Genomic DNA, 14,587 nt, shown 5'->3' with positions numbered 1-14,587 from the left:
AAGTCCTGCTAAGATTTGCTTTCCCAAAATGCAGCACCTCGCATTTATCTGAATTAAACTGCATCTGCCACTTCTCAGCCCATTGGCCCATCTGGTCCAGATCCTGTTGTAATCTGAGGTAACCCTCTTTGCTGTCCACCACACCTCCAATTTTGGTGTCATCTGCAAACTTACTAACTGTACCTCTTATGTTCGCATCCAAATCATTTATGTAAATGACAAAAAGTAGAGGGCCCAGCCCTGATCCTTGTGGCACTCCACTGGTCACAGGCCTCCAGTCTGAAAAACAACCCTCCACCACCACCCTCTGTCTTCTACCATTGAGCCAGTTCTGTATCCAAATGGCTAGTTCTCCCTGTATTCTGTGAGATCTAAGCTTGCTAACCAGCCTCCCATGGGGAACCTTGTTGAATGCTTTACTGAAGTCCATAATTCTGATTAGAACTCTTACTTTGTTTCCTCCTATCTTCAGCTGTAGTTTTCAGTGTTGATCAAATACTTGCAAATGTTTTTTCTTGTTCATAATTCTATAAATGTTTTTCAAATTCTTGGTTAGTTATACTTAGTTTCCACTGTGTTCAATTTTGATCTTTGCTCTCTCTATTTACTTACCAAAGTCTACCTATAATAAATTACTCATTTGAATAATTGATATTCCTCTTCAGCAATGCCAGTTTACTGGTTTCTGAACTGAAGTGAATATCTTCAATCCCATCTATTGACTGACACCCAGATATGTCTACTTTCTGATGTCATGTGTGCAGTAGTTCTGAACAGACATTGTAAGCATTCATAGGTTGACTGCAACTATGTAGTTGGCATTAGTGTCAGTGAAAAAGGATTTGCCAACTTTGCTGTTGGATTGCTATCTGGAATTTATCATTTACATGTCATCTAAAGCAGAGACATGTCTTTCTCGTGAATTTTTCTAATGATTAAAAGATATAAAGTTTGAACAAAATGTGTCTTTTTCTTCAGCAGTATTCAATTTGCTTTTTGCTTTTTAATCAACAACTTGTGGTACACAGACATTGCAACCCTGGGCAGTCAGTGCTCCCCAAACCTTGAATTCCTCACTATCAAATGCCACCCCTTTTATCTACCACAGGAATTTACTGCTGCTATATTAACTGCTGTGTACATACAGCACAAGCAAAGGTTGAGGAAGCTCTGGATGGGTTGTATTCCACCACTAACACCCTGGAGACAGAACACCCCAAGGCCCTGTTTATTGTAACTGGTGATTTCAAGTAAGCCAGTCGAAGGAAGGTGTTGCCCAAGTACCACCAGAACATTACCTGCCCCACCAGGAGCCTGAGCATTTCAGACCATTGCTTACACCACTATGTAAGATGCCTACCGCTCCATCCCCTGCCCTCATTTCGGGAACTCCGACCACAATGCCGTGTTTTTCTCTCCCAGCTTACAGACAAAAGCTCAGGCAGGAGACCCCCTCGCACATACAGGTCTAGTACTGGTCAGAGGAGGCAGAGGATCAACTCCAGTGCTGGCTGGAATTGCTGATTGGGCCATGTTTAAACAGTCCGCAGGTACTTTGGATGAGTACGTCACCACTGTCACAGACTTTATCAGCAAATGTGTGGAGGACTGCATACTGAGGAAGTCAATCTGGGTGTTCCACAAGAGGATATCCTGGCTGAATCAGGACATACAGAATCTGCTAAAAACCAGGTGTGAAGCCTTCAGATCAGGAGACCCACTCAAATATAAGGAATCCAAGTATGACCTTCGCAGAGCCATTAAGACAGCCAAGGACTAATACTGATCCAAACTAGAGACTCAAACAGACACCCGGCAACTATGGCAAGGACTGAATGACATCACAGTATCTAAAAAGAGACAGAGCAAGATAGCAGACAATGAGACATCCCTCCCAGATCATCTCAATGCCTTCTATGCTCGTTTTGACTAGAAGTTCGGCAGAAAGGTAACACCTATTCCAACAAGGCCCGACAAACCTATTCCAACAGTCACTGCATCAGAGGTCAGATCAGTTTTCCTTTGTGTGAATCCAAGGAAAGTGATGGGACCAGACGGAATATCAGGCCGTGCACTCAGAGCAAGCACAGATCAACTGGCAGAGGTCTTCTCGGACATCTTCAACCTCTCCCTGCAGCAGGCCACTGTTCCTCCCTGTTTCAAGAGGGCCAACACCATCCCTGTGCCTAAGAAGGCTCATGCAGCATGTCTCAATGACTACTACCCAGTGGCCCTAACCTCGGTGGTCATGAAGTGCTTTGAAAGGCTTGTCATGTCATTAATCAACTCCAGCCTCCCCACTACTCTTGACCCAATCCAATTTGCCTGTCAGACAGATCCACATCAGATGCCATATAACTTGCCCTTCACTTCTCCCTCAAACATCTTGACACCAAGAACAGCTAGGTAAGTATCCTACTCATTGACTACAGTTTAGCCTTCAATACTATTATCTCCTCGAGACTGATTACTAAACTTAGTGATCTTGGGCTAAGCCCCACTCTCTGCAACTAGATCCTGAGTTTCCTGACACCACCAAAGTCAGTTGAATCTCAGATGGCGACTAAACAGACTACAGACAGAAGGTGGAAGACCTGGAAAAATGGTGCACTGAGAACAACCTAGCTCTCAATGCCAGCAAAACCAAGGAACTCATTATTGACTTTCGGCAGGGTGTTACTCATGCCCCCCTACACATTAACAGCACAGAGGTGAAACGATTGGAGAGTGTCAATCTCCTGGGAGTGGTCATCAACAACAAGCTTTCTTGGACTCTTCATGTGGACGCATTGGTTACATAGGCCCAACAACATCTCTTCTTCCTCAGGCAGTTGAGGAAATCTGGCATGACAGTGAATACCCTTGCCAGCTTTTATAGGTATGCCACCGAGAGCATTCTGTTTGGATGTATCACTATCTGGTATGGCAACTGTACTATTCAAGATTGGAGACAGTTACAGAGAGTGGTGAACTTGGCTCGGACAATCACAAACCTCCCATCTGTAGAATCCACCTATCAGGCCTGCTGTCAAGGAAAGGCCACCAGCATTCTCAAAGATCCATCCCACCCTGGCAATGCTTTTCTACACCCTCTACCACTGGGGAGAAGGTATAGAAGCCTAGACGCATGCACCAGATGGTTTCGAAACAGTTTCTATCCTACTGTTGTTAGAATACTGAATGGACTCTCAAACTCTTAGCATTGTTTTGCCTATTATTTACTTATCTATGCTGTTTAACTCTGTGATCTGCTTGTATTGTTCACAAAACAAAGCTTTTCACTGTACCTCGGTACACGTGACAATAAATTCAATTTAATTCAATTCAGTGTGTTTTGTTTTGATTTAATTTGATTTATTATTGTCACATGTACCAAGATACACTGAAAAGTATTGTTTTGCATGTTATCCAGACAAATCATACCTTACATAATTACATCAGGGTAATAGAACAGAATGCACAATGTTGTGTTACAGCAGCAGAGAGGTTGCAGAGAAAGTTCAACTCTAATATATGAAGGGTCTCTTCACAAATGTGATAACACAGGGAAGGAGCAATATTTGAATCTGTTGGTATGTGTTTTCAAACTTTTGTATCTTCCGCCTGACGGAAGAGGGTATAAATGGGGTGGGAGGAATCTCTGATTATGTTGGCTGCTTTCCCAAGGCAGGGGAAAAGTATAGACTGCATCAATGGAAGGAGGGCTGGTTTTTGTGATGGTTTGGGCTCTGTTCACAGTTCTGTGTAATTTCTTGTGGTCTTGGGCAGAGCAGTTACCATACCACACAGTGATGCATCCAGATAGGATGCTTTTTATGATGTATCTATAAAAATCGGTAAAAGTAATTGTGGACATGCCAAATTTCCTTGGCTTTCTGAGGAAATGAAGGCATTGGAGTGCTGTCTTGACTGTAGTGTCGAAGTAGCTGGACCAGATTATAAGTGATATTTACTCCCAGGAATTTGAAGCTCTCAACTATCTCCACCTCAACCCACTGACACGGACAGGTATGTGTCCTCCACTCTGTTTCCTGACATCAATGCTCCTTCATTCTGCTGACATTGTAGTTTTAACTTCATCTTGCGTTCCCAGAGTTCACAATTTGTATTTACAGCAGCAGATAAGAACAAGAGCAAGAGCAGAGGTGAAAGTTTGTTCACTGAAACCCTTGAAGGTGATTTTTTTAGAACCATAGAAAATAGGAGCAGGAATAACCCATTCAACCCTTCAGACTGTTCCACCATTCAATATGATCATGGCTGATCATTCAGCTCAGTGACCCACTCCCACTTTTTCCCCATTACCTTTGATATCTTTGGCCCCAAAAACTGTATCTAACTCCTTAAAAACATTGTGATGTGGTCTCAAATGCGATCTGTGGCAAAAAAGTCTTCAGACTAACCACTCTCTGGGTGAAGACATTTCTCCTCATCTCAGTCCTAACTGGCCTACTCCATATCCTTAGGCTATTACCCCTGATTCTGGGCTGCCCAGTCATCAGGAACATCCAGCATTTATATTGCCTTGTCCTGCTCAAAAGTTATTGATTTCTGTGAAATGCCCCCTCATTTTTCTAAACTCCAGTGAATGCAGTTCTTATCAATCCAGCCTTTCTTCGTCGATCCAGCCATCCTAGGAATCAGTCTGGTAACTTTTGTTGCATTCCCTCCATAACCAGAACATAATTCCTCAGGTAAGGAAGTCCATGTACTCCATATCACCATAAGTGCCCTGTACTGTCTCTGTTAACTTTTCAAAATACTGCAGCTGATTAATTAGATAAATTAATAAATTTATGCTGGCTTTTCCAAATTAAACTATATTTTTCCATATGACTTTTAATCTTATCCTGAATAATTGTTTCTAAAAGGTTTCCTACAATCCAAGTTAAAGTGGCAGGTCTGTAATTCCTGGGTTTATCTTTACAACTTTTTTGAACCAGTGTATAATATTTGCAATTTTTCAGTCCTCTGGCACCACTATGAGTTCAGGGAAGATTGGAATATTGAAACAAAATCAGAAATTGCTGGAACATCTCAGCAGGTCTGGCGGCATCCATGAAGAGAAGGCAGGGTTAATGTTTCTGATTCATTCAGATTTCCAGCATCAATAGTTCTTTCAGTTGTTTTTATCTATGATTGAAAGATTATTGTCAGTGCTTCTGCAATTTTCCCTCTTTCTTCCTTCTATATCATTGGATGAGTCTTTTCCTAGTCCTCCTGCCTTTACCAACCTTATGTATTGCCATTTTATCCAGTAACTCCTTTAACAAGTTTTAACTCATCTAATAACCGAGTTTCTTTGTCTATCACTGTGGCCAATCAGTGTCTGCATCAAAGGGAGAAGTAGATGCAAAAATCCATTTGACATCTTTCCATACCTCCTGATTCTATGTGTAAATCCTCTTGGTTCTTAAGAGCCACAAAGTATAAACTTTCACTGCTGTAAATTATTTACATATTTCCAGTTATTAGTTATGCGATAGATGCAGACAGAAAATTGTGTTTCTAATAAATCATGGTTACCTGGAGCTGGTAATCAGATTTTAGTTTTGAACTATAGTAAATTGATTTTATAAGAGCATGAATTGCTGACAACTGGTGAAGGCTTAGAGGAAAGTTTTTTTTTGCATCTTAATTCACTGAATTGATTGTGTCCGCTTTTGTGTCACAAATGTTGAATACAAACGAAAGTAATACACTTACTCATTAATAGTTATGATTTTTAAAAAAACATTTACTAAGTATTTATAGTAATTCTCAGATGAAATAAATTTTTATGATAAAATTAGGTGAACAAAGGCAATTTTTATCCAATTTCAACAGCTCTATAAGTTCAATATCGTAAAAATATGCACCGTCTACAAATGTTTCTGCAGAGGTCTGCTTTAGTATATTTAGTGTTAATCATGCAATGTGTTATAATTAGTTTGCCTGTAGTTGCACAAATGTCATGGTTGTTACCAAAAGGCCCACATCTGCACTTATTAGTGATGGCTAAATGTTAATCACATCAGATGAAATAGCTCACAGCCGGCTGTAAAAGCAGTATATGACAATCACAAGCAAGGTCATACTTGTTTTTCTCTTGTAAAATGCTCCCAAACCAGGCTGTGATTGTGTCATAGCAATAACAATTCCATTTCATTTAAGGGATTTCAAACAAATCAAAGTCTATTTTTAGTCTTGTGATCTTGAACTGGATTATTGTGTAAGCCTTTTTGTAGTGGATAAACAAGCAAGTGAAGAACGACCAAATCAAAGTTTAGAGCCATGTACTGTTATTTCTAAAGGCATACTGGCCAACTGGTAGCATTGCATTCCTTAAATTTGTAGTATGAAAACATACTTATTTGACTTAAACCATTTGCTTTGTGTCAAGAACATTATTTTGTTCCTTTTAATTCTTTAATTCTAATTAAATATCAGTAGCTGAACTGAAAATTACTTGATTGTACCAGTACTGGAATCCATTTGAAAATACTAATAAAGTATATGTAATAAGACACAGAAGTGATTGGGCGGGAGATGAAGAAGGCAGACATTTGGGAAATTAAGAAAACTGGTGGCTGCCTATTGCTAAATCCCAGCTAAATCAGTAAATGGCACAGTTCACAATATCCACTGTTTCTTACCTTTGTACAGTGAGTTGGGAAAGAAATTAAAGTAATTATTACAGCTCTACTCACCGCAGAATACAGGGAATCAAATGTTACAACTAAGAACAGTCAAGCAATATCACAAAATAGTGCAGATTGGTGGTTTTGCTAGTAGAGGCATCAATAATTAAAAATTGCATGTTCATGCACAGTAACTAAATGTGAAAACTAAGAGTTATTTCACAAAGCTCTGGTTTTCCATTTGAAAGGCCTTACATAATAGGCTTTTATATAATTAGTGTTGTGAAAAGATAGAGAGGGAAAGTAAAAATTAAGAGTGAAAGTTTAAATAGGCCAATAAATCAATATTAAATGGAATAAAAAGGTTTTTTAATAAACATTACTGGATTAATCTAGATGGGTAGTAACAACTCAGGAATGAAGATGGAACTCTATTTTTCACAGATAAGATAATGGAGAAAATACTGGACTACGTATACTGTAGTATCTTCATGGAGAAAGTGAGGACTGCAGATGCAGAAGGTCAGAGTCAAAATGTGTGCTGCTGGATGCTGCCTAACCTGCTGTGCTTTTCCATCACCACACTTTTTGACTGTAGTATCTTCATGTCTACCTAGTTAGGAAAAGACTAAAACAAGGTAGTATTATTGATAGAGTTAGTGTTGAGGAGTCATGGATTTAATAATAGAATTAAGAGAGTGAGAAGGGAGTTTGGTGGAGCATTAAATGATTTGCCACAGTTGAGGCTGAGGCAATTATTTCTTTAAGGGAAGAATTTGATAGATTGTATCCGAATCCCAAAAGAAGGAGACTGTTGTTGTGGTTCTGTTCGCCGAGCTGGGAATTTGTGTTGCAGACGTTTCGTCCCCTGTCTAGGTGACATCCTCAGTGCTTGGGAGCCTCCTGTGAAGCGCTTCTATGATATTTCCTCTGGCATTTATAGTGGTTTGTCTCTGCCGCTTCCGGTTGTCAGTTCCAGCTGTCCGCTGCAGTGGCCGGTATATGGGGTCCAGGTCGATGTGCTTATCGATTGAATCTGTGGATGAGTGCCGTGCCTCTAGGAATTCCCTGGCTGTTCTCTGTTTGGCTTGTCGCGCTTCTGTGTTCTTTCCTCCAGCATTTATAGTGGTTTGACCACGAAACGTCTGCAACACAAATTCCCAGCTCGGCGAACAGAACCACAACAACGAGCACCCGAGCTACAAATCTTCTCCCAAACCTTGAAAAGAAGGAGACTGTTCGCGAGCTTTTAATTGCTGTAGTAGAAATGGCCATTGTCCCAGAAGGCCATCAGGTTGCTCTCTCATCAAAGAGAAATAATTGGTGGTTAGTTTAACCTGAGCGTCACCCCCACACTTCAAGTGTGGGCGAAATTGGAGAAGGTGGGACCTTCATGGTAACCTCAGCCAGTGCAAGAATTGAATTCACACTATTGGCATTATGGTAAACCACCCACCCAGCAAACTGAGATAACAGACCCAAAGAAGCCAGCAGGGACATCATAAGGCTGTTGGCTTCCTCCAGCACTATAAATGTTTGAAAACAGGAGTAAGGCAATATTCTGTATTATTTCTGAACCTTATTGGTGTATTCAACATACTGGACAGTGAAGACTGGCATCCGTGTGTTCTAGGCATTTTAAAAATGATTTCAGGATTTTTACACAAATTTAGCAGATTTGCCTTTAGATCGAATATTGTTGAGCAATATGGGTGATGATGCTTGCTCTCCTATATAATATTGTAACTTTGACATGGCTGAAGAAAGATCTTGAAAACATTGGTGAAAGATTGAATGCTTGTCCTAATGGTTGATTCACATTAATACCGAGGCGTTCAGGCATATGTCGTTATGATCGACAAACTCTTAAGTTAGATTTATAACATAAAAGGAGAAAGGAGCATAGAGAATATGATTTCTGGCATACACTAACTTTCAGACATCGGATGTGGCATAGAAATCTTCACTCATTCCATGACCCTGATTATTTCCTTAAGTGGTCTAATATCCTTAATAGGAATTTAAAGACAGCTATATATCTGTGTGTGCAAAATTATACATAATCCAAGGATTTAATATTAGCACCCTGTTTTGAACTAGACTAGGAAACTCTTGTCTTTCAGATGCATATTTTGTTAGACCCTCTGATAATAGGATGGGTTACATTAAGTGAGATGAGACTTTATTGGAATCATTAAGCTGTTTTTTTCCACATTTATGTAAAATTCCAGAGCAACATTTGCACTCAGTTTCACTCATTTTCATCACTACAACTTGCTTGTCTTCACACGGCTTGTCTGGGCGGCACGGTGGCAATGGGCGGCACGGTGGCACAGTGGTTTTTTCCACATTTATGTAAAATTCCAGAGCAACATTTGCACTCAGTTTCACTCATTTTCATCACTACAACTTGCTTGTCTGCACATAATATTAAAAAAATCAATGTAACTGAAACAGAACAAAGCCTGATGAAATTCTGATGAAGAGTTACTCAAAACGTTAATTCTTCTTTCTCCCTGCAGATGCTGTCAGACCTGCTGAGTTTCTCCAGCAATCACTTTTTTATTCAGAAAAAATCCTCTGCAGGAAACATTGAACTTTAGCTCAAATGTCAGATAAGCATCAACAAGAACATATTGGGGCAAACATCAGTGTAATCTAGTCTCTCCTATATCCCAAGGCCTCTCATATACTCCAGCTCCTCACTGCATTTTCTGGGGGTTTTTTATTGTTATACTCAAAACCAGACTTCAGTGTCATTTTTAGTCAAACCAAATCTCCCTCTCAGCAGAATCCACCAACGTAACTTAGCAATAATTCTGCTGACTCCAAATAAACCGAGTTGTTGAGAGAAAGTCAAGTGTGACCAACTGCTGTTGATCAGAATACCCAGTCTGAATCCAGCTAGTTCCCTTGTGTAATTTAACCCTTCAAAAGTTAGACTTTGATCAAAAGTTGTATTTGTACCATATATTATTACACCAAACTTCAGCAGTGTCAGCACAGTTTGAATACTATTACTGAACACTAAATAAAGGATAGATCAGAGTGGTGCTGGGAAAGCACAGCGGGTCAAGCAGCATCCGAGGAGCAGGAATATCGACATTTCTGGCAAAAGCCCTTTGTCAGGAATGCAGCCCTCCTAATGAAGGGCTTTTGCCCAAAACATCGATTTTCCTGCTCCTCAGATACTGCCTGACCTGCTGTGTTTTTCCAGCACTACTCTGATCTAAACTCTGGTTTCCAGCATCTGCAGTCCTCACTTTTGCCTACTAAATGGAGGATGTTGTGTACAGGCCTGTGTTAGTCACTGCAGATTTCCTAGCCTCTGTTCTGCTCAAATAGCCACAGTATTTATACGACTGGTTCTGTTCAGTGGTAACCCACATGATGTTTAGAGTGAGGGACTCAGCAATAGTAATGCCATTGAAAGTGTAATGATTATTTCGCTTGTTGGAATGGGTCATTGCTTACCACTTGTATGGCAAGTATGTTATTGTCCACATTAGCCCAAGCCTGAACATTATTCAGGTCTTAGTGCATGTGGACATGGATTGCTTTAGTATCTGAGTAGCTGCAAATGATGCTGAGCATTGTTCGACCATAAGTAAACATTTCATTTCTGACTTTATGCCTGAAGGAAGGGATTTGACCGAAGATTCTGAGGAATACCTGCAGCAGTGTAGGATAAGCTTGTGATGGAACAGGAAAAAAACAACAGGTGTGCTTTCTTTATCAGGAGGGGCCTGAAGTAATTGACCACAAACAGCCACAACCATCTTCCTTTGTCTAACCAATGGAAATGTTTCCTCTAATTCCATTGACTTCCATTTTATTAGGGTTCCTTGATGCCATACTTGGTCAAACCCTGCCTTGATGTCAAGGGCATTCGCTCTCACCTCACATCTGGAGTTCGCTTTTTTATCTTTTGTTCGGACCAAGGCTGCAGTGAGGTCAGAAGCTAAGTGTCTATTAATGGAATCCAGATTGAATGTTAGTGAGCAGGTTCTTGCTGAGCAAATGCCACTTGATAGTAATGCTGATGTGTCTTCAATCACTAGGTTCATGATCAAAGGTAGATTGATGAGTTGGTAATTGGCTGGGTTGGATTTGTCCTGCTTTTTGTTGACTGGAGGTACCTAAGCAATTTGCCATTTTGGCAGGTAATTGTCAGTATTGTAGCTGAATATGACCAAATAGTTGGGGTTGTGGCTAGTTTTGGAATAAAAGCTTTTCTTATATTGCCAGAACGTTGTCTGTGCCTCTAGCCTTTGCCATATCTAATGCTTTAAGTGAATTGAATTGCTGAAAATTGGTATCTGTGACATTGAAGAGCTGAGGAGGAGGCAGAGTTGAATCATCCATTCTCCACAAATGGATGGTTGCAAATGCGCTGGTGCACTGGATATCCACTATCATCCTAGGATGATGACTTCAGCGTGTATGAGGGGGCATAACTACAAATTGAGGGATGATAGATTTACGACAGATGTCAGAGGCAGGTTCTTTACGCAGAGAATGGTAAGGGCGTGAAATGCCCTACCTGCTAATGTAGTCAACTCAGCCACATTAAGGAGATTTAAACAATCCTTAGATAAGCACATGGATGATTTTGGGATAGTGTAAGGGGACGAGCTGAGAATAGTTCACAGATCAGCGCAACATTGAGGGCCGAAGGGCCTGTTCTGCGCTGTATTGTTCTATGTTCTATAATTAGGAATGGGGATAATTATTAAGCCCCCTCTATTTGTCCATTATTAACTGTGCACTACCATTCACAGTTGAATAAGGCAAGAGTGTTGAACTTAGTTCTGAGCTGTTGGTTGTGGGATCAGTTAATCTGTCAGACAGTGCTTATGTTATTTGGCATGCAAAGGTACTTCACCACATTGAGTCTTTAGGAATGCCTAGTGTTTATCTTGACATACCTGCTGGACTCTCCATAGAACCAGATTGATCACCCATTTTAATGGAATAGTAGAATGGGAATATACTAGGCCATGAGGTTACAGATTGTGTTTGAATATATTTATGCTGCTGCTGATGATCCACATAGCATTATGGATGGTCAGGTTTTGAGCTACTAGATCTGTTTGTAATCTATCCCATTTACCATGGTGTAAATACCATGCCATGTGGCAGCTGGTAAAATTTGAATTCAGTTAATAAATTAAGAGACAAAAGCTAGCCACAGTGATGGTGTCTGTGAAACTACCATCGATAGTAATAAAACCATCTGATTTATTAATGTTCTTTAGGAATGGAAATCTTGTCCGGCCTACATGTGACTCCAGACCTAATCAATGTTGCCTCTAAGCTTCATAGCTGTGCACTGCGCAGCCACTGAAAGGCTCCATCCAGAGTGATATCACCGATTGTGACATTGTCTTCTGGTTCCAGAAGTCGCTGCCACACAAAGAATACACAGCTGGAAGGAAAATTAGAGAGAACACAGCCCACAACAATGTGATTGTCTGTTAAGTGCCCCCTGAAATGGCATGGCATGCCACTCAGTTCAAATGCAATTTGAGATCGCTAACATGTCAGTTTTGTGATCAGAACCCACACCTTGTGAAAGAATGACTGCAAAGATGGGACTTTGCCTTCAAAAGGACTATATGGTGGTCACTGACTATCCTGGGCTGATGCATTTGTGACAAGTTGTTAAGGATGAGGTCAACGAGGCTTTTTCTTCTTTTTGATTCCCTTGCCAGCTGCTGTAGATCCAGTCCAGTAGCTCTGCCCTTCAACCAGCTCAGTTTTTATTTCCTCCCAGCCACTGTTGGAGATGGACATTGAAATCCACCAGCCAGAGTACTTTCTATGGCCTTGCCACCCTTGGCGGTGCTTTCATGTGGTTTCAACATGGAGGAGTAATGCTTTATTAGCTAAGAGGCATTGGAGGGTTGGTGTTAATTAGCTGAAGATTTCTTCATTAATGTCTGACAATGGCTACTTAATGCATTGCATGGAATGTGAAGTCATTGTTAAGAACTCTTAAGGCAACTCTATCTTGACTCTATGCCACTGTTTTCCTACCTGTGCTGATCTAATCTGCTAACGCATCAAGACATATTCTGAATTGGTGATGGTGGTATCAAGGATATGGGAAGTTTTGATTCCATTAGTATGACTGTGGAATAGTGCTGCTACAAAACTACTAGATGTTATTAAGGAGGACCTTTCAGGGTCAACAGGGCTATATTTGCTGTTTCTTCCAGTGCTAAATTTCTTGACAGTTGGTTAATTCAGTTTCATTCCGCTTAATCTCCATAACACTTTAATGCAACTGAGTGGCTTATTTGACTATTTCAATACTCCTGTTCGTGCAGAGACTTGTACAAAGTTGATGTTGTACTTTTCCATGATCCTTGATAGTGCCAGTAGGCTTTCTGGCAGGTGTGTTACTGTATTCTTATAAGCATACATCTGTTATATAGGGTATTGGTGAGACCATAGTTTGAATAAAGTGTTCAGTTTAGATCACCTTATTTAAGGGAGGATGTAAATGCTTTGGAATATGTTCAGAGGAGGTTTAATAGATTAATACGTGAGTTGTCTTATGAAGATTGCATGGGCTCAGTTTGTTTCCATTGGAATTTAGAACGGTGAAGGGTGATTTGGTTGAAATATATCATGAATGGTCTTGACAAGGTGGACATGGAAAAGATGCTTCCTATTGTGGATCAGTCAAAATCCCGAGGGCACTGTTTTAAAGTTGGGGTCATCCTTTCAGAGTTGAGAATTTTTTTCTGAGAGTTGTGCAGCTTTGAAACTGTGCCTCAGAAGGCAATAAAAGTGGGGTCATTGAAAATTTTAAGAAAGCAATGAATAGATTCTTGTTATGCAGGAGATAGATAGGAACGTGGAGTTCAAAAGACAAACAGATCATGTTGAAGCTGGCTCAAGGGACCATATGTCCTACTTCTGCTCCTGTTTATTAGGAGTGTGTTTGGTGAGGAGAAAGTAGTATAGGAGAAGGAGGATTATATGCATGTGTAGTTACATATGAAATAGAACCAGCCATCAGACATGCAGCCATTGAATTCATCACTAAATTAATTAGATGACTATAATATTCTGATTAGTCTTTCCTAAAGATTCCTTTACAAGGTTATAAAGTAGCCATTTGCATTGCACAGTAATATACCTAAAATAGTCTGTTTTGTAGATTGTTCCTCAACATATTACTGTAGAAAACCTTTTTGTAGACAATCATTTCTTGTGGCCTCAGTCTTGACTGCACCAACAGAGTAGCAAGCACTATCTTCTACATAAGGGTGAGAATATGTGCCTATCCTCAGCCGAATTAGGTGCCACTACTTGCAATTGTTTGCCATCTAGTCCTGGAAGAGAAAAAGGAAAATGTTTCTGTGAGTGTAGTGCAGTCTGATTGGGTGATGTATCTGTCAGTCAGCACAGCTTTGTATGTGGGAAATTGTGTCTCACAAACTAGATTGAGTTTTTTTTTGAGGATGTGACCAAAAAATGATAGATGAGGGCAGAGTGGTAGACGCTGTTTACATGGACTTTCGTAAACCTTTTGACAAGGTTTCACATGCTAGGCTGGTTAGTAAAGTTAGATCACGTGGATACAAAATTGACTTGATGGTACAAGACAGTGGATGGTGGTGGTGGAAGATTGTTTTTTGGGCTGAAGGCCTGTGACCAGTGGTATTCCGCAGGGATCGGTGTTGGGTCCATTGTTGTTTGTCATTTATATAAACGATTTGGATGCGAATTTTGGAAGCGTGATTGGTAAGTTTGGGAATGACATCAAACTTGGTGGTGTAGTAGGTAGTGAAGAAGGTTAACTGAGATTACAGAGAGATCTTGATTAATTTGTCCAATGGGATAAGGAATGCAGGTGGAGTTTAATTTAGATAATTGCGAGGTGTTGCATCTTGATAAGACAAACCAGGGCAAGGCTTAAACAGTTAACGGTAGAGCACAGGGGACTGTCAAAA

The 14,587-nt window shown here is 40.4% G+C and overlaps 1 protein-coding gene across 18 annotated transcripts in view; it reads left to right on the top strand.

Annotated features, from left to right (window-relative positions):
* tbc1d5 (TBC1 domain family, member 5) overlaps positions 1–14,587 on the top strand; it is a 519,702-nt gene that overhangs the window by 482,909 nt on the left and 22,206 nt on the right. The window lies entirely within an intron of this gene.

This window comes from Chiloscyllium plagiosum, chromosome 5, assembly GCF_004010195.1.
Source record: "Chiloscyllium plagiosum isolate BGI_BamShark_2017 chromosome 5, ASM401019v2, whole genome shotgun sequence".
NCBI classification, from domain to species: Eukaryota; Metazoa; Chordata; class Chondrichthyes; order Orectolobiformes; family Hemiscylliidae; genus Chiloscyllium; species Chiloscyllium plagiosum.
This window is presented reverse-complemented; position numbering and strand designations above follow the sequence as displayed.